Below are 21,101 nucleotides of genomic sequence, written 5' to 3'. Positions count from 1 at the left end.
GCACATTAATGGCACATTAAAAGCACATATAGGGAGCCGGTCCAGTGGCGTAATGGTTAAGTTCATGTGCTCCACTTCAGTAGCCTGGGGTCCGTGGGTTCAGATCCCAGGCATGGACCTACACACTGCTCATCAAGCCATGCTGTGGTGGCATCCCACATACAAAACTAAAGGAAGATTGGCACAGATGTTAGCTCAGGGCCAATCTTCCTCACACACACACACAAAAAGCAGATATAAGCACAACTTCATGCAATATATGCTTGAGCTCAGTGGGGTGGTGCATTCCGAGACTCTGCATGTCTCAGTTCTACCCTTAGAGAGAGGAGAGCATCAGCTGGCCAAACAGGGGTAGGAGTATCCTATCCCACACTGGACTTTTGTGAAAAGTACCCCAAAAAGGCTTGCTTTCCTCCAGGTGGCTGCTATCCGGACAGGGCTAACGACTTGATGAGTAGACTGACTTCAAGTTGGACTTCAGCCTGTGGGACCAGACATTAAACACCCTGCATAACTGGAGAGCTACAGCTCTGATAGGTGTTATCATTCTTTCAAAAGCAAAATAAAAATTGATAAATAGAGGGTTGTCAGCCTGGACTAAGCTGGAAGCAAATTGAAAAGCCCCTACTCAAAGCTACTTTAATTAGAAATTGCATTAAAGAGCTCTTCATGCGTTTATTGTTCAGGGATCAAAAGGGAACCATGATAATGATGAAAGTATACAATAAATTTTACCTCTGGGAGCTCAAAAGATTCTCGACCTCCCCCCCGAGTCAAGGTGGAATGGCAGTCAAGGTGCTGCACACAGAGCTTGCAATTTTCATTCTTCATCACCACAACCATCATTCACACCACCACCTGTCTAATTCACACACACCACAGATAACCTCATATGATCCTACTCCAATTGTCTACAGGGAGTTAAGTTTACAATGTAGAATAATCTTCCACTCTTCCAAAGATTTGTTCAGTAGAATTTAGGAAAAGAGAATAAGATACTCTTCTGTGCCTTAGCTTTCCTGAAGCTCAAGGCAAAACCCTGAAGATAAGAGAATGGAAGAAAAGGATCCAAAGGAAGGAGGAGAAGGGTCAAGGGTGAAGGAGAAAGGAACGGGGTTAGAGAAGGGGGAGATGGGTGCACAGGACAGCGCTCCGTGCCCTAGCTCACCCAGGACAAAAGCACCCAGTTCTACATCTTTCCTGCTGTGAGGGAATCTTGGAAGGCTTTTAATGATATTTATTGTATAATACTATGATAGGAACAAAGCCTGTGCTAACTACTTGATGTGCATTATCTTATTTAATCCTCATAACAATTCTCTAAAGTACTCTAATTATCCCCATTTCTTCAGAAGAAGAAACAGCTTTAAAATCATTGAGTGCCTTGCCTAGGAAGAGGCAGAGCTGAGATGTGAATCAAGGCAGTCTGACTCCAGGGCCATTCCCTTTTAACATCGCAACATAATGGTGGACAATTATGCTGTCCTCCAAAATGTCCCTTTGAATACATACATTAGGGCTTGATGGCCTGAACCACTGGAAACTCTTTTTTTGAAACATTTTTTTTAAAAGGAAGCTCATTAGCACTTTAAATATTCCAATTGCGCATCCTTAACACTCCACATTTGCTTACTGTTGGTTTTAGCACACCTTCTAATGTTTTGGTGATGTGCAATCTATGGTTTCAACATTGAGTTCAACTCTGTCGTAACTGCCATTCTAATATTCCCACTCCAGTCTGGTCACAAGCTTTCCTTAGCAACAAAGGGAGCTTTGTTCTGTGGAGGTAGGCAAAACCCCATGACTGGAGGGCTCAAAGGAGAAGCCAAGGAGAGTACAGCTCTTCTCCAGGAGCTGAAAGGCAAATGTTTTCCTTTCTCTCTGGTTTTACTTTAGTACCTTGGGTACTGAGTGAACTTATTGTTCCTGAGATCGATGATTCAGACAGGAAATCTCATAAGACTTTTCATTTAGCATTTTAATACTAGTTGAGAAACCTTAGTGTTTGAAAAAAAAAGAAAGATTCAGTCCCATTACCTATAGTTGCCAGATTCTCAGTTTTGTAAATATGAAAGGCTATTGGGATGGAACTCACGGTATATCAGAAACTATCAGAACAGGATCAACCAGGATTACACTTTCCCTTATGATTTTTAGAAAGTCAACAGGTTTTTAAGGAACACAACCAGTATATTATTTTCATCTTTACTAATCCTCTCTTTCACAGAAAGAGAAGAAAAAGAATGACAGAATTACTGTTCACATTTCACTAAGGCAGAGTAAGAGAAGCTGTTAAAATGGAAGAGATGTGCCACCAAACTCAGGATTATTTACAGTCTCAACAGCCAGCCAGCCACACAGGCTGAACTCTTCTCATCATGAGAGGGTTAACTGCCACCAAAAAGAAATCTCTTCAACTTTTAGGCAATCTGGGCAATTAGAAAAATCTTTCTTATATCTAACCAAAGTTTTCCCAGTTGTACTTCCATCCATTGGTCTCAGTGCCATCATTTAAGATTGTGCCTCTCCAACCATGGGAGGTAGAGGCCAGTTTGTTTGTTTTCGTTTTTTTTTAATTCATCACTGACCATTGTATGTATGTGTGTGTCTGTGTGTGTGTGTGTGTGTGTGTGTATAAAACACAAAGTCACTAAACCTAAATTTTGTGGCAACATCACATTGCTATAAAAATTTCTAAACATTGAGCTCAATTTCTGAATTTATCAGACTGGTAACAAACAGTTCACAAACCAGCGCCATCTGCTGACCATACTTTGAGCAGCACTCAAAGATAGGCCTAACAGCCAGGCTTGGCTTGGGTTCCTCCAGAAGCCTACCCTGAAGCAAGGATTCTAATGCAAATAGTTTATTCAGGAAATGAAATTATTAAGTACGGGGAATGGAGTAGGAACATATAGTGAGCAGGGAAGGAATAAAGTGTGGGTTTTCAAGCCAGTTACTGCTGTGGGCTCAACTCCACTGGGAAGCTCTGGGAGACAGTGTCAAATATACCAGAGAGTTATCCCATCTAGGGGAAAGGAAGATGGGGGGCTTTATGCAACAAATCCCTGTTTGTAATTAAAAGAGACAAGTTTCTAGGGCATTAACTTTCTGGCTCCTCTGACTTTTCCTATATGTTTGCCACATACACCATCGTGGCCAGGAAAAAAAGTCTGCAGCAAAGTGTTACAGGTGTTCACACAGCAGCTTTCGGCCTGGAGAGGTGAATGCCAAGAGGATGAGAGTGTGGCACAAACAACTGCTACACAATCCAGTAGAAAATTGTGCAAAGGGTGTGAACACAGAGTTCACAGGAGGAAAAAGTCTCTTCAACAGATGAAAAGATCTTCTGCTTCATTCATAAAGAGATGCATGAAAACCGAAACTGCACTGAGATGCCATTTCTCACCTAACAGATGGGCAGAAATCCAAAGTATGAGCACACAGCCAGTGGAGGAGGCTGTGGAAACATGCATTCTTAGATATTGCTCTTGGATGTGCAGACTGGCACCACCCCTATGGAGGGCAATTAGGCACTATCTTCCAAAATTAAAAATGCATAGTTAAGTTTTGACCCAGGACCCCCACTCCTGAGGATTTATCCTATAGATATGCCTGCAAGCAATTGAGATGAAAAATAGGGATTGCTATTAATTTTTCTTGTTTTTTGTGAATGATAACATTGTGAAAACAGAATATGGGCAAGAACTCAAGGATTCATCTTTGAGACTGGTTAAGTAAACTATGATGCTCTCACAGAATGGAATTCTATGCAGCTGTTTAAAACAAATGAACTACCCTCTTTATACATAGATCTCCAAAATATATAAAGTAAAAACACTCAAGATGCAAAATAACACGTATACTTTGATTCCTTTTGTATATATGTATTTCCTTGTAATTGCCTAAAGAAACACTGGAAGGATTCAAAAGAATAATAAAAAATCATACCTAAACAGGATGGGGAACAGTGGAATGGAAACAGGAGAAGAAGCACTGTGTATCTTTTATATGAGTTTGATTCTTTAATTATACGAATAGTTTACCTAATTTTAAAAATAAATTTAATTTAAAAAGTAATTGTTTACATACCCCTGCTAAGTCTTCTCTTGTTTAGGCTAAACCTCTCCAGTTCTTTCAGTCTTTCCTCTTATATAATAATTTCCAAACCTTTCATCACCTTGTTCCCTCTTCTTTGGATCCCCTACAGACATTTCAACATTCCTTTTAAAGCGTTCTCTGAACCAAAAAGATGAGGTATAGCCAGGTTAGAGTACAATATGATCGTTGCTTCCCTTATTCTGGATGATGTGTCTCTATTAATATTGTTAAGCTTTTATTATTTTTTTTTGATAGTCACATAATAGCAGGATCACATCACATAATACACCTAAGTTCTTTTCACATAAAATGTTAAGTCCAGTCTCTCCACAACGTGCCCCACTCACCCCATCCCTGCCCTCTTCCAGCACCAATACCAACTACCCAACACTGGCATTTTTAAACTTAAATGTAAAGCAAAAACAAACACTCTGCAGTATCTTTGCAAGAATTCTGTAAATCTAAAACTGTTCTAAAATAAAAGGCTTACATTTTAAAAACAAACAACTCACCCTATCCTTATTGAAGTTTATCTTTTACAAAGTAACCTATCCTTCCAGCCTGCAAGATTGTTTTAAATATTAATTGCATTTTCCAATATATGTGCTGTCCACACATTTCCTAAATATAGTTTCCATGTCTTTATTTTAGTTTTTTATAACAAATATAGAAACATTTTATCCATAACCTCCAACTTCAACCACAATATTTCATGGACTAGATGAGCCCTGAAGATTATTTAATCTAATAAACTCATTTCACAGAAACTGAAGCCCTAGGGGGTGAAGTAATTTCTGCAAGGTCACACAGCTACATTGTAACTAAGGGGAATTAGACCACAGATGACCTGAATCCCAGGCTAAGGGTCTTTCTGGTCCTTTTGGAAGCAAGTGATTCAGTTGAAAACAAATTGGTTGTAGATCAAAATCAAAGGGTCAAAAGGACAGACTGATCTGAAACAGGCATATCCATTAGCAGCTTTGGATGTTTCATTCAGTGATAAAGTGGTAAAGTACTTTACCATTAAAAAAATGACGAATACGAGTAAAGGAACAGCCTTATCTAACGGTGTGTTTAGGTTGTGTATGATTATTAGGATGATAAATGATAGTTTTACCTCCTTTAGCATTCTCTAATTAAATTGTATTTAAATTCTTGGTAGACATTTTAGGAATATCCAACAACAAAAGCTTGTCCATTATTTAATCCCTGTTGGAATTTTTCTCCCATATGAAGAAGACTTTATCAAACTGCTTTAATTTAAAAGAAATTTACAGTAAAAATCGCTTTACTGGCTAAATATGTCAAGTGGGCAGCAGTGGCAGCCATGGAAATGACTTACTCACATGTCCCTTCAAGAGAACCTGCTGCAAGGGAGCATAGCTGATTGACAGCCTCCAGCTGCCACTCTTTGGAAAGTACTACCTCATTCACAGGATCCAATTGCCCCTGGGCTGCTCACAGACAATGACTGTCCATGACAGAGGCACCAGAACCAAGCCATTACCGCCTCATGGAAGATTCCTCTAAAGGGCAGCTTTTGCTTGGTTATTTCCCATTGACCCAGCCAAGAGTTTTTCACAACTGCACTGCCATCTGAATCTCTTCCTACCCAATCTTGCCCTCACTTTTGTTTCTCACAGGAGTAAGACCTGCATTGCAGTATGAAGGCTCCCTCCCCCTATATACTTCAAGGCATTTCCTCCAACACATCTCTTATCCTGTCTTGGTGTCGGCTTCTTGGAGGACCTAACTGACAAAGCATCATTGGCAGAAAAGTTGCAAAGTAAATTCTTTTGTTATAATATATCTTAATGATCATAATATTTACTGTCTTTCATTTCAACCAAATATACCCTTCAAAAATTAGTTTTACTAACTACTGTATATTAGAATAAGCTAGACATAAAAGAGTGAAAATGTACATCCCAGAGTGTGTTAACGAAAGTGCTAACTAGGGTTAGGATCTACTGTCCCAAGCTCCAATCCTCTACCCATACAAAGGAAGATAATATGTGTTTCTAAAGGTCTAAAGGTATAAAATACCCTTAAAAAATACATACACAAAGAAAAAAACGTGTTTCTATTTCACTGAAAATTATGAAGCTGACAGTCTCAGAGAGGGGCTAACTATGGTGAGGGGATTTGTGAAGGTAAGAGGCTTGGGCAACAAAAGTTGAAAATGATCAAATCTGAGAGAAAGGGATGGATTTAACCTCTCCTCCACCTGGAGACTGAGGCAAACAGAGGAATGAGCATTGTGGAATGAAGCATCCCAAATGCTGTGAGATGCCTTATTAAGTTTTAGTAAGACACAGAGGTTTTAGTAAGAATCTTCAGTCAGTGTGGTAAAATGTTCTAAGAAACATCTCTCAGGCCACCTGAAGCAAAGTGCCTAAATTGAACCAACTCTTAACAGTAGTATCCTGCAGCCAGAAGAGCCAGAATAAAGATGTCAACTACCATTGGCACAATCCAGACCCCCCTCATCTTCCAGCCACAAATAATTCCTGGATTCTGCTTTGATAAAAGAGTGAGGGAGAATAAGCCACAAAGAGTTACTTAAGTTTAATCTGCTATTGGCTAGGTGAGTGGTAGCTCCACAAAGAGTTATTCTGATTTAGAGGATTAAAGAATTGTAGTATTCTTTATACACAAGAGTTGTGCAACAAAAGTTATGGAAAGACAGGAAATGAGAATTGACAAATATCAAGAATGAATTTGAAAAAAAGGGAAAAAATGAGAAGGAAGGACTAAATTAAAAGGTACATACAAACAAAGAGATGTCATGAGCACACAGTAAGAAAAATAGAGAATGGAAAGGAAAAGTGCAGCAACTCAAACAAAGATAAAGATTTTTTTTTAGAAGATTTAGGAGAAAGTAATAGAAATACCCAGCAGACAAAGGAGATCCAATATAAGTGTAATTGGAGAACCATAAGATAACACCTAGGAAATGGAAGTCTAGAAGCTATGAGGTAAATTACTGATAAATCTAATTATGTTAATTTTTCTTAAAATATGGCATGACACAAAAACAACATAAGCAAAGTTAAAAGGCAAATGATAAACTGAGAAAATATATCTGCACTTAAATGGCTAATATTCTTAATATATTAAGAGTTCCTACAAACTGAGAAGAAACAGACTAACAATCTGATAGAAACGTGGCAAAATATATGAGCAGACATTCACAGAAGAAGAAATGAAAATGGCACCTAAATGGATAAAAAGATGCTTAAAGTCACTTTTATTTTTTGGATTTCTTTTTTTTCCCTTCTTCTCTCCAATGCACCCCCAGTACCTCATTGCATATTTTAGTTGTAGGTCCTGCTAGTTGTGGTATGTCAGACACCACCTCAGCATGGCTTGATGAGTGGTGCTAGGTCCGCAACCAGGATCTGAACTGGCCAAACTCTGGGCCACCGAAGCAGAGCACACGAACTTAACCACTCAGCCATGAGGCCAGCCCCTTAAACTCACTTTTACTCAGGGAAATGTAAATGAAAACTACAATGAGCTAGAACTTCTCATATATCAGATTGGCAAACACCCAAAAGTCTGACAATATATTTTATTGGCAAGGTTATAGGAAATGGCTGATGAGAATACAAAATGGTACAACTCATAGGCAAAGGAATCTGATAATATCTAAAAAAAATTACTAGAAATCTATCTAGAAACCCCACTTCTAGGAATCTACTTCCAAAATATTCTGGCAAAAATACAAAATGACTTATATGAAAAGTATATTTTTCAATGGCAAGATACAGAATAGTATACATAGTATGATACTATTTGGATAAGAACAGAGGAGATTATTAATATATACACAATTTTGTTATATTTGCAAAAAGAAAAACTGATAAAAATGGTTATCACTAGACTAGTGGTTCTCAAGCTTTTTGTTGTTGCTAGTGACCTCAAATCGGTTCCAATTCCTAGTGACCCTGTGCACAGCAGAGCAGAACCCTGCCTGGTCTTTTGGCTTCATCATCTCACCTTCCAGAGCTATATCAGATAATGCTCCATTGCTATTCATAGGGTTTTCATGGCCAATTTTTTCAGAAGTGGGTGGCCAGATCCTTCTTCATAGTCTGTCTAGTCTGGAAGTTCTGCTGAAACCTGTCAACCATGGGTGACCCTGCTGGTATGCCATAGCTTTCAGCATCATAGCAACACTCAGTCACCAAAATGTAACAACAGATAGATGGGTGGGGTGGTTCCCTGACCTGGAAATAAACCCTGGGCTGTGGAGATAAGAGTGCCAAATCTTGACAACTAGCCCACTGGAACTGGCTCTCAATGAAGGAGGGGCCAGGTAGACAAGCAGCTCAGCTGGGGAGGGGTGCTCTGTTCCTGCCCAGCACTCCAGCCCCACGTTCCAGTCCCACATTTGCCAGGAGGACTGGGCGGTGAGAGAGAGGCTGGTTAGACAAGTGGCTCAGCTAGGGAGGGGCACTCTGTTCCCACCCCACACTGCAAACCCACATTCACCAGGAGAGCAGCACAGTGAGGGAGGGGCTGGGTAGAGGAATGGCTCAGCTGGGGAGAGGTGCTCTTGTCCCTCCAGGTGATCCAGCCCTGTGCTCCAGCCACATGATCACGAGGAACACTGCATGAAGAAAAAGCAATGACAGGTGGAGCCCTGTGAGTGCCCAGAGTACCACACAGAGAGAGAGGCATCAGTTGAGGGAGGCATGCAGGTATAAGAAAGTGCTCCTTACCCTGCCTGGCACTCCAGTCCTGCTATCACCCAGAGCTCCACAGAGAGCGAGAAGTGGAGGCTGAGAGAAGCACAGAGGATAGAGAACACCCTTCCCCCTGCCCAGGGCTCCAGATCTGCCATCAGCCAGAGCATCACACAGTGAGAAAAGCAGCCAGTGGCCAGAGCTGGGGATCTCTAGATTGTGCTGGACCCAGAATACACAGCGCCTGATCCTCACCCAGTGGAGGCACATGGCAGCAGTGACCAGATAATAACACCATGTGGAGGCAAAAATCCACACCATTAAGCCATTTGAGAAAGTATACTAAACCTCCAGAACAGAAGGAATATGACAAGTACCCAGAAGCCAACTCTGAAGACACAGAAATCCATAATCTAAATGACAAAGAACTCAAAATAACTATCATGAAAAAACTCAATGAGTTACAAGAAAACACAGAAAGACAAATTAATGAATTCAGAAGCTTCTTCACAAAAGAGGTGGAAACTTTGAAGAAGAAGCAATCAGAATTGTTGGAGATGAAAAACACAATGGATGAGATTTTTAAAAATCTGGACTCCCTAAACAACAAAACTGACAAAATGGAAGATCGAATTAGCAATTTAGAAGACAATACTATAGAAATGCTTCAGAGGGAGAAGAGGAGAGAACTAGACTAAAAAGAAATGAAGAGGCTCTCAGAGAAATATCTGACTCAATTAGGAAATGCAACATAAGGATTATAGGTATTCCAGAGGGGGAAGAAAAGGAGAATGGAGCAGAAAGCTTGTTCAAAGAAATAATAGCGGAGAATTTCCCAAACCTTGGAAAAGAGATGGAAATCTCTCAACTACATTGACGTAAAAAGACCTACTGCATGGCATGTAGTAGTAAAGCTGGCAAAAGTCAATGGCAAAGAAAAAAAATTAAGGGCAGTAAGGCAGAAGAAAATAACCTACAAAGGAACCCCTATCAGGCTTTGAGTGGACTTCTCAAAACCTTACAGGCTAGGAGAGAGTGGAATGACATATTCAAAATCCTGAAAGACAAAAACTTTCAGCCAAGAATACTCTATCCAGCAAAAATCTCCCTCAGATATGACGGAAAAATAAAAACTTTCCCAGACAAACAAAAGCTAAGGGAGTTCATTGCCACAAGACCCCCACTAAAAGATATCCTCAAGAAGGTTCTCATATCTGAAAGGAAAAAGAAAGAAAACAGGAAAAAAGCTACAAAGCCCTGAGCAAGGAGATGAATAGATAGGCAACAATCAGAAATCGGCAGCTCTCTATCAGATCAGGTTGGTAAACACTTACCTCTTACATCAAGGACAAAGAAAAGGAAAACACCAAAACAAAAATTACATCATCGCCTTAACCACAAACTCAGAACACAAGATGGAATAAGATAGGACAAAAATAAATTAGAAGGGGAAGAGGAAAGGGACAGAATCAGCATAGTCTAAGGAAATAAGAGGCAATCAAAAAATGAACTATCCCATGTTCAAGACTTTTTATACAAACCTAATGGTAACCACTAAACAAATAATTAGAACAGACATATATGATAAACAAGGAGAAAATGAAGAAAGCCAACATAGCAAACTTCCTAATCAAATTGGTAGCCCGACACACATGGGACGAGAAACAAAGGATATGCAGAAGAACTGGAAAAAGTGCAATAAGATGGCAGTATTAAGCCCTCATAAATCAATAATCACTCTAAATGTAAATGGACTGAATTCTCCAATCAAAACACAGAGAGTGGCAGGATGGATTAAAGAACAAGAACCAACAATATGCTGCCTCCAGGAATCACATCTCAGTTCTAAAGAGAAACACAGGCTCAGAGTGAAGGGATGGAAGACAATACTCCAACTTAATGGCAAACAAAAGGAAGCAGGTGTTGCCATATCTATATCAGACAATGTAGACTGCAATAAAAACAGGTAAAGAGAGACATAGAGGGGCAGTATTTAATGATAAAAGGGACTCTCCAGCAAGAAGATATAACACTTGCAAATATATATGCACCCAACACAGGAGCACCAAAGTACATAAAGCAACTATTAACAAACCTAAAAGGAAATATTACCAACAACACAATAATAGTAGGGGACCTCAGCACCCCACTTACTTCAATGGATAGATCATCCAGACAAAAAGTCAACAAGGAGATAGGCTACTTAAACAAAAACTAGACCAGATGAACATCATAGATATAGAGAGAGTACTCCATCCAAAAACAGCAGAGTATACATTCTTCTAAAGTGTACATGGAACATTCTCAAAGATAGACCATACATTGGGAAACAAGGCAAACCTCAATAAATTTAAGAAGATTGAAATCATATCTACTATCTTCTCCAACCATAATGCTATGAAACTAGAAATCAACTATAAGAAAAAAGCAGGGAAAGGAACAAAAATGTGGAGACTAAACAATATGTTACTGAATAATCAATGGGTTGTCAAAGAAATAAAAGGAGAAATAAAAAAATGTTTAGAAACAAATGAGAATGAAAACACACCATATCAACTCTTATGGGATGCAGTAAAAGCAGTCCTGAGAGGGCAATTTATAGCAACACAGGCCCATGTTAACAAACAAGAAAAAGCTCAAATAAACAATCTTAAACTACACCTAACAGAAGTAGGAAAAGAAGAACAAACAAAGCCAAGACTCAGGAGAAGGAGGGAAATTATAAAAATTAGAGCAGAAATAAATGAAATTGAAACAAAAAAAACTGTAAAAAGGATCAATGAAACAAGGAGCTAGTTCTTTGAGAAGATCAACAAAATTGAAAAACCTTTAGCCAGACTCACTAAGAAAAAAAGAGAGAAGGCACAAATAGATAAAATTAGAAATGAAAGAGGAGAAATTACAATGGATACCACAGAAATACAAAAGATTATAAGAGAATATTATGAAAAACTATATGCCAACAAACTGGACAATCTAGAAGAAATGGATAAATTCTTAGACTCTTACAACCTCCCAAGACTGAATGAAGAAGAAATAGAGAATCTATTCTCAAAGAGATTGAAACAGTTATCAAAAACTACCCCAAAAATAAAAGTCCAGGACCAGATGGCTTCTCAGGAGAATTCTACCAAACATTCAAAGAAGATTTATTACCCATTCTTCTCAGACTATTCTAAAAAATTGAGGAAGACGGAAATATTCCTAACACATTTTGCAAGGCCAACATCACCCTGATACCAAAGCTAGATAAGGACAACACAAAGAAGGAAAATTACAGACCAATATCACTGATGAACATAAAAATCCTGAACAAAATATTGGCAAACCAAATACAGCAATACATTAAAAAGATCATACACCATGATCAAGTGGGATTCATACCAGGGACACAGGGATAGTTCAACATCCGCAAATCCGTCAATGTGATTCACCACATTAACAAAACGAGAAACAAAAACCACATGATAATCTCTATAGATGCAGAGAAGGCATTTGAAAAGATCCAACATCCATTCATGATTAAAAACTCTCAATAAAATGGGTATAGAAGGAAAGTATCTCAACATGATAAAGGCCATATATGACAAACCCAGAGCCAACATCATACCCAATGGGGAAAGACTGAAAGTCATCCCTCTGAGAATAGGAACAAAACAAGGGTGCCCACTCTCACCTCTCTTATTCAACATAGTACTAGAGGTTTTGGCCAGAGCAATTAGGCAGGAAAAAGAAATAAAAGGAATCCAAATAGGCACTGAAGAAGTGAAACTCTCGCTGTTTGCAGACAACATAATTTTATACACAGAAAACCCTAAAGAATCCATCAGAAAACTATTAGAAATAATCAACAACTACAGCAAAGTTGCAGGGTATAAAGTCAACTTACAAAAATCAGTAGCATTTCTATATTCAAGTAATGAACTAACAGAACAGGAACTCAAGAATACAATTCCATTTACAATCACAACAAAAAGAATAAAATATCTAGGAATAAAATTAACCAAGGAGGTGAAAGACCTATACAAAGAAAACTATAAGACATTACTGAAAGAAATCGATAATGACATAAAGAAATGGAAAGATATTCCATGTACATGGATTGGAACAATAAACGTAGTTAAAATGCCCATACTACCTAAAGCAATCTACAGATTTGACGCAATCCCAATCAGAATCCCAATGACATTTTTCATAGAAATGGAACAAAGAATCTTAAAATTCACCTGGGGCAACAAAAGACCCCGAATAGCCAAAGCAAGACTGAAAAACAAGAACAAAGCTGGTAGCATTGCAATCCCTGGCTTCAAAATATATTACAAAGCTATAGTAATCAAAATAGCATGGTACTGGTACAAGAACAGACACACAGATCAATTGAACAGAATTGAAAGCCCAGAAATAAAATGACCCATCTATGGACAGTTAATGTCTGACAAAGGAGCCAAAAACATACATTGGGGTAAGGAAAGCCTCTTTAATAAATGATGCTGGAAAAACCAGACAGCCACATGCAAAAGAATGAAAGTAGACCATTATCATTCCCCATGCACAAAAATAGACTCAAAATGGACCAAAGACTTGAAGGAAAGACCCGAAATCATAAAACTTCTGGAAAAGAATATAGGCAGTATACTGTTTGATATCAGACTTAAAAGGATCTTTTCGAATACCATGTCTACTCAGACAAGGGAAACAAAAGAAAATATAAACAAATGGGACTTCATCAGACAAAAGAGCTTCTGGAAGGTAAAGGAAACCAAGATCAAAACGAAAAAACAACCCACCAACTGGGAGAAAATATTTGTAGGTCATATATCTAATAAGGGGTTAATCTCCATAATATATAAAGAATTCACACATCTGAACTACAAAAAAATAAACAACCCAATTAAAAAGTGGGCAGAAGACACGAACAGACATTTTTCCAAAGAAGACATACAGATGACCAATAGGCACATGAAAAGATGCTCAACATCACTAATCAGGGAAATGCAAATCAAAACTACACTTAGATACCATCTTCCACCCATTAGAATGGCTATAATCACCAAGATAAATAACAACAAATGTTTGAGAGGTTGTAGAGAAAAGGGAACCCTCATCCACTGCTAGTGGGAATGCAAACTGGTGCAGCCACTGTGGAAAACAGTATGGAGATTCCTCAAAAACTTAAAAATAGAAACACCATATGACCCAGTTATCTCACTACTGGGTATTTACCCAAAGAACTGGAAATCAACAATCCAAAGAGACTTATGCACCCCTGTGTTCACTGCAGCATTATTCACAATAGCCAAGATGTGGAAGCAACCCAAGTGCCCATCAACGGATGACTAGATAAAGAAGATGTGGTATATATATACAATAGAATACTCAGCCATAAAAAAAGACAAAATCGTCCCATTTGCAACCACATGGATGAAGTTTGAGGGCATCATGTTAAGCTAGATAAGCCAGACAGAGAAAGACAAACACCATATGATTTCACTTACATGTGGAATATAAACAAACTTACGGACAAAGAGAATAAATTAGTGGTAACTAGAGGGTGGGCACAAGGGGTGAAGGGGCACACTTACATGGTGTACGACAAACAATAATGTACAACTGAAATCTATTTCTGAAATCCACAACTGAAACTATTACGACCACAATAATAAAAAATCACCTTGAGAGCCTGACTCCCAAAGTTGCTGATTTAGAAGTTCTCAGATGGGGCCCAAGAATTTGCATTTCTTACAAGTTCTCAAGTGATGCTCAAGCAGCTCTTCTTGAAACCACACTTTGTCCTCAAACTTAAAATAAATGGAAACAATTGAACCTATCACTATAATAAATTAATGACATTATAACATGGAGAAAAGATTTATTTCAGGAGACTTTTGAATATTTTGAGTGCACATCTTAAGTGCAATGAGTTCTAATTAGAAACAGAGCTTCCAATAAATCTTAAACTTAACTCAGTATCTATTAGTAATATTAGTATTATTAATTTGAAACTAGTTTGTACACACACACACATATATTTATTCATGAAGATAAATCAAATAATAGTATCAATGTTGTTAAGAACCAAAATTATCGGTGTAAGAGAAAAGAGTTTAAAGTTAAAGGAAAATTCTATGATGTTAAATTTGAATTGAATATTGATATTGACTATCAGTATTATTTCATGATTTTTTGATTTTCCTTTAAAGACATGTATTCCTTAGCTCTATACCTGAAAAGATCTAGAGGACAGTGACCACTCAAAAACAGGAGTCCCCTAGCGCCACATTTTGGTCTCTAGGTAGCATTTCCCACTAAAAGGAACAGAGCTCTATGGCAGAATTCTGATTCCAGATTTGGGGAAGAAAATGCATTAAATGAGTTTGTGATAAGTTATACCAGAAAGCAAGGAGGCAATCAAAGACTAATGGGACATGTCAGAAGAAAATATAAACAAACAGGAGGAAATATAAGAATACCATTGGCAAAATATGAGAATAATGAAAAAAATAGTGACTGCAATTAATTAGAATTCATGAGTTCATTCCATCACTAAAAAAAAAACCAAAATGCACACACCATCAAAAATGTAGTAGGTCACCACTATATTGAGAATATTTCTTTACTTTGAAATTGGCAATAGAAAGAAAAGAATTAAACATTTATCCTGCCTTCTCTGTACTACAGAGTAACTAAATAGCCCTAGTCGACGATGGAAAGTTCTTCTCCACAGGAAAAAATCCAGTGAATAAAAGTACAAAGAATGAGAAAATTAGAAAATCACCATTTGTCTAATGAAATGGATTTGGGCAGGTTTCATCAGTAGATGAAATTGTTAGATGAAAAGTTGAGGGGTAATTGTATCATGCTAGTATCACAAAAGTGTGATGACCAGACATTAACACCATGTGCTTTCTGTGAAGCACCCATAACCATGAATGTTTGCCAGTAGAGTTGAACCTGAATCTCACCAAGCCTTGAGTGCTAACTTCAGTTAACAGGAAATACAAAGGGCAGAATAACAAGTTAAATGTCACCAAAAGGAAGCATTATAGACAAATTCAGAATATGGAACATTTACAGGATAAGTAACCCAATTTTTTCAATAAATCAACAAGGAGGATGTGGAACTACTATAGATTAAGAGATTTATCCAAATGTAGAGTGTGGATCTTGTGTGAACAAATCAAATATAAAAAGATATTTTTGGGGGCCAGCCCCATAGCCAAGTGGTTAAGTTCGTGCACTCTGCTTTGGCAGCCTGAGGTTCCGCCAGTTCGGATCCTGGGTGTGGACATGGCACTGCTCATCAGTCCATGCTGTGGCGGCGTCCCACATAGAAGAACTAGAATGACTTACAACTAGGATGTACAACTATGTACTGGAGCTTTGGGGAGGAAAAAAAAGGAGAGGAAGATTGGCAAGAGATGTTAGCTCGGGGCCAATCTTCCTCACAAAAAAGTATACCTTTAAAAAGGAAGATATTTTTGAAACATTTGGAGAATTATAAATAGTGAATGTATTAGGTTATACCAAGAAATTGTTAATTTTATTAGAGGTGATAATGGTTTCACGATTTTTTTCAAGTCCATTTTTTAGCACAGCATACTAATACATGTCAGGGTAAAATAACACGATGTTTGGGATTTGTTTTAAAATATTTCAGCAAAAAAGTAAAAATGAATCGATAAAACAAGAAAGGTACAATGTTGATGATTATTGAATCTAGCATATGGGTATTCATTACACCATACTTTCTATTTTTATGTATATTTAAATTTTCAAAATATGTTTTCAAAGGTAGAATTGGCCCAAAGAACTCTGCTAATTTTTTTAAGCATTTCATGTTACTTTTACAGAAGTACAAAGGAAGGATCTAGATTACTGATAATTACTGCTTTCTAATCATTTAAGAATTTAATCTAAAACCCAGTGTTATAGAAAGTGTCCTAGAATACAAGTCCAGAAAGAATCCAGGGCCAGGTCCTGACACTAATTTTTGAATTTGGACAAATCATTGAATCTTCTCAGATCTCATGATCTGTCAACTTAGGAAATTAGACCAGATGACTTTATGTCTTATCTTTACCTCCAGTCACTAGAAAGTAATATGAATGTACTTTTTCAGGTGAACAGAGGGAACAGAATTGAGTAACAAAAGCATGAAAGAATGGCTTAACCAGAAGTTCCTTCAGTTACCACATATGAAATAAGTGGGTTAGATGAGATTGTCTCTAAGATGTCTTCTAGTTCTAAAATTCTATGAAATGTAACAGCTATAGTCATAGTCTAAACAAATGAGTGTTTTATATCAAATTCTGGCGGCTGATGCTAGTGCTCAGTATCGTAAGGCTGTGGTTTCTGTACTCTACGTAGATGGCATACTTATTAATCAATAGGATAGAAAAACATAGATGGACGTTGTTGTCTATAAATGCAGATAGACGTAGCTGTTTTCCAGCTTTCTTACCCCTGGAGCATAGTCCATGGCCCCTATTAAAGAAGGAGCCTATTAATGATGGAGAGGGAGCAAGTTTTTTAGTGTCATATTGCAAAATCTCAAGAGACACCTGGTGCTGTAACCCCAGATGAGCATCCTTTACGACAGGCTTTCAAGGGAAAAAAAAATTACAGTTAAGACAACAATTGATACTGAGCTGGAGAGTGTAGTGTCAGCACTTTAAAGGGAAGATCATAATTTAAAACAATCTTGGTAAATGATAGGTATCTTAAAATATCACATTTGATGAGCTGTCATGGTAGGCGGAAGGAGTGAGGGGAAGCTGTGGGTGATAACTAGGACAAACAAGTGAAAGCTAAAGGGAAATGCTTTTCACTGAACCCGAGAATGAGAGCGTTCTTATAAGGGCCACTGCTGTCTGAAGATGGAATGGATCTTCTTGAGAGAGTGAGTTCATTGTCATTGGAAGTTGTTTCACCAGGGGTTAGTGGTCATTTTAAAAAGGGATTTCAAGCATCAGACATGGCATAATTTATAAAATTTGTAAATTATAAAATAGTAGAGGTGGGGCTCAAAGAAGCCACTCCATCAATTTTTTAAAGTATGTATGATCCTGTAGCAGAAGTGCAGTGAAGGGATCTACATCACTAGCAGTTACTATTATTCACTTGAGAAAATTCCAACTCCCAATTAATGGCATTTATAATTGGAAATTCAAAATTCTCTATTCCATATATGAAATAAGGAAAGTGGTTATAAATATTATTAAATGAATGAACACTTAAGAACTTATAATGTGAAATTTAGAAGGTAAAATACAATTCATTCAACAGATAGTTTTTGAAAGTCAACTATATGCTGGAAATGGGTAAATTTCCTGTTTTCATGGAGCTTTTATCCTAGCAGGAAGAAACAGTTAATAAACCATTTTTAAAAATATGTCAGATGATCATTATGTTGTACACCTGAAGCTAATATAATGTTATATGTCAAGTATATCTCAATTAAAAAAAGTATGTCAGGTGGTAAGTTTTATGAAGAAAAGTAAACCAGATTAAGTGAACAGGGTGGAAGGCTGCTAGTTTAGATAGGGTTTCTAGGGTTTCAAGGCAAACTTGAGCAGAGGCCTGAAAGAATTGAGGGAGTGAACCACGTGGATATCTGAGGGGAACGCCCAGGAAGATGGAAGAGCAAGCGCAAAGACCCCAAGGCAGGGTAGTGTTTGGTGCTCAAGGAAGAACAAGGAGATAAGTGTGGGAGAAGTAGAACGAACCTGAAGAAGAACAGATGGAGACAGGCCAGACAGGTAACAGGCCATTCTGTGAGCCCGACAGGCCAGCACAAGGACTTGGGTTTCTTAGTGTCTCTGAGAGGGAAGATATTATAAGGTTTTAAATGGAGGAGTAACATGTTTTAAAAAGATCACTCACTTCGCTTAGTGTAGATTAGACTGTGAAGGGGCAAGAGAAGAAGGAAGGAGGAAATTCGAAGACAACAATCCAGGAATGAAATGATGGCAGTTTGGACTGGAACGGTAGCAGTTAATACGGTGAGGCATGGTCAGGCTCGGGAGGAACAGGTTTGGAGGGAGGAAATTTCACTTTGGACATATCAAATGTGAAATGTCTCTTAGACCCACAGGTAGAAATATCATATATGCAGATAAATATACATGTCTGAACACTAAACTGGAGATGTAAACTTAGGAGCCTTCAGCATACAGATCTGTCTTTAAAGTCATGGAATTGAATGAGTCACCTGAGGCACGAGTGTAGACAGAGAAGAAGACAGGGCTAATGACTGAGATATGGTGCACCCTAACCTTAGCAGGTGGGAAGATGAGGCAGATCCAGCAAAGGAGACGGAGGTAGGACCTGGAGGCCACATGAAGAAAGAGTAGAGACCTGGAGGCCACATGAAGCAAAGGTGTCGGGCAGGAGGGAATGGTCGCTACGTTAAGGGCTTCTGATATGCCCGATATGATGAAGGCTGAAAACTGACCACTGGATTTGGCAACGTGGAAATCACTGGTATCCTAATAACCCTTAGAACTCTGTACTTCTGAGAAATTTTACACGCAGTGTGTGCTTAATAAATATTTGTTGACTAAATGAATAAATGTAGATACATACCACAGTTATGAAGTTTCCATAGAATTTAGTAGTTGAGCTACTTAAAAATAGATGCGGAGAAAGCATTTGACAAGATCCAACATCCATTTATGATAACAACCCTCAATAAAATAGGTATAGAAGGAAAGTACCTCAATATAATAAAGGCCATATATGACAAACCCACAGCCAACATCATACTCAACGGACAAAAACTAAAACCCATCCCTCTCAGAACAGGAACAAGACAAGGGTGCCCACTTTCACCACTCTTATTCAACATAGTACTGGAGGTTTTGGCCAGAGCAATTCGGCAGGAAAAAGAAATAAAAGGAATCCAAATAGGCAACGAAGAAGTAAAACTCTCGCTGTTTGCAGATGACATGATCTTATATATAGAAAACCCCAAAGAATCCATAGAAAAACTATTAGAAACAATCAACAACTACAGCAAAGTTGCAGGGTATAAAATCAACATACATAAATCAGTAGCATTTCTATATGCTAACAATGAACTAACAGAAAAAGATCTCAAGGACTCAATCCCATTCACGATTGCAACAAAAAGAATAAAATACCTTGGGATAAATTTAACCAAGGAAGTGAAAGATCTATACAACGAAAACTACAAGACCTTCTTGAAAGAAATTGATGACGACATAAAGAGATGGAAAGACATTCCATGTACATGGATTGGAAGAATAAACATAGTTAAAATGTCCATACTACCTAAAGCAATCTACAGATTCAACGCTATCCCAATCAGAATTCCAATGTCATTCTTTACAGAAATTGAACATAGAATCCTAAAATTCATATGGGGCAACAAAAGACCCCGAATTGCTAAAGCAATCCTGAAAAAGACGAACAAAGCTGGAGGCATCACAATCCCTGACTTCAAAACATACTACAAAGCTACAGTAATCAAAACAGCATGGTACTCGTACAAAAACAGATGCACAGATCAATGGAACAGAATTGAAAGCCCAGAAATAAAACCACACATCTATGGACAGCTAATCTTTGACAAAGGAGCTGAGGGCCTACAATGGAGGAAAGAAAGTCTCTTCAACAAATGGTGTTGGGAAAACTGGACAGCCACAAGTAAAAGAATGAAAATCAACCATTCTTTTTCACCATTTACTAAAATAAACTCAAAATGGATCAAAGACCTAAAGATTAGGCCTGAAACAATAAGTCTTCTAGAAGAGAATATCGGCAGTACACTCTTTGACATCAGCTTCAAAAGAATCCTTTCGGACACCATAACCCCTCACATGAGGGAAACAATAGAAAGAATAAACAAATGGGACTTCATCAGACTAAAGAGCTTCTTCAAGGCAAGGGAAAACAGGACTGAAACAAAAAAACAGCCCACTAATTGGGAAAAAATATTCACAAGTTATTTATCCAACAAAGGGTTAATCTCCATGATATACAAAGAACACACACAACTCAACAATAAAAAATCAAACAACCCAATTACAAAATGGGCAGGGGACATGAACAGACATTTCTCCAAAGAAGATATACGGATGGCCAATAGACACATGAAAAGATGCTCATCATCACTAATCATCAGGGAAATGCAAATCAAAACTACACTAAGAGATCACCTTACACCTGTTAGAACGGCAAAAATATCCAAAACCAAGAGTGACAAATGTTGGAGAGGCTGTGGAGAAAAGGGAACCCTCATACACTGTTGGTGGGAATGCAAACTGGTGCAGCCACTATGGAAAACAG

The sequence above is a fragment of the Equus caballus genome, chromosome 4 (genome assembly GCF_041296265.1).
Source record: "Equus caballus isolate H_3958 breed thoroughbred chromosome 4, TB-T2T, whole genome shotgun sequence".
Taxonomy (NCBI): Eukaryota; Metazoa; Chordata; class Mammalia; order Perissodactyla; family Equidae; genus Equus; species Equus caballus.
This window is presented reverse-complemented; position numbering follows the sequence as displayed.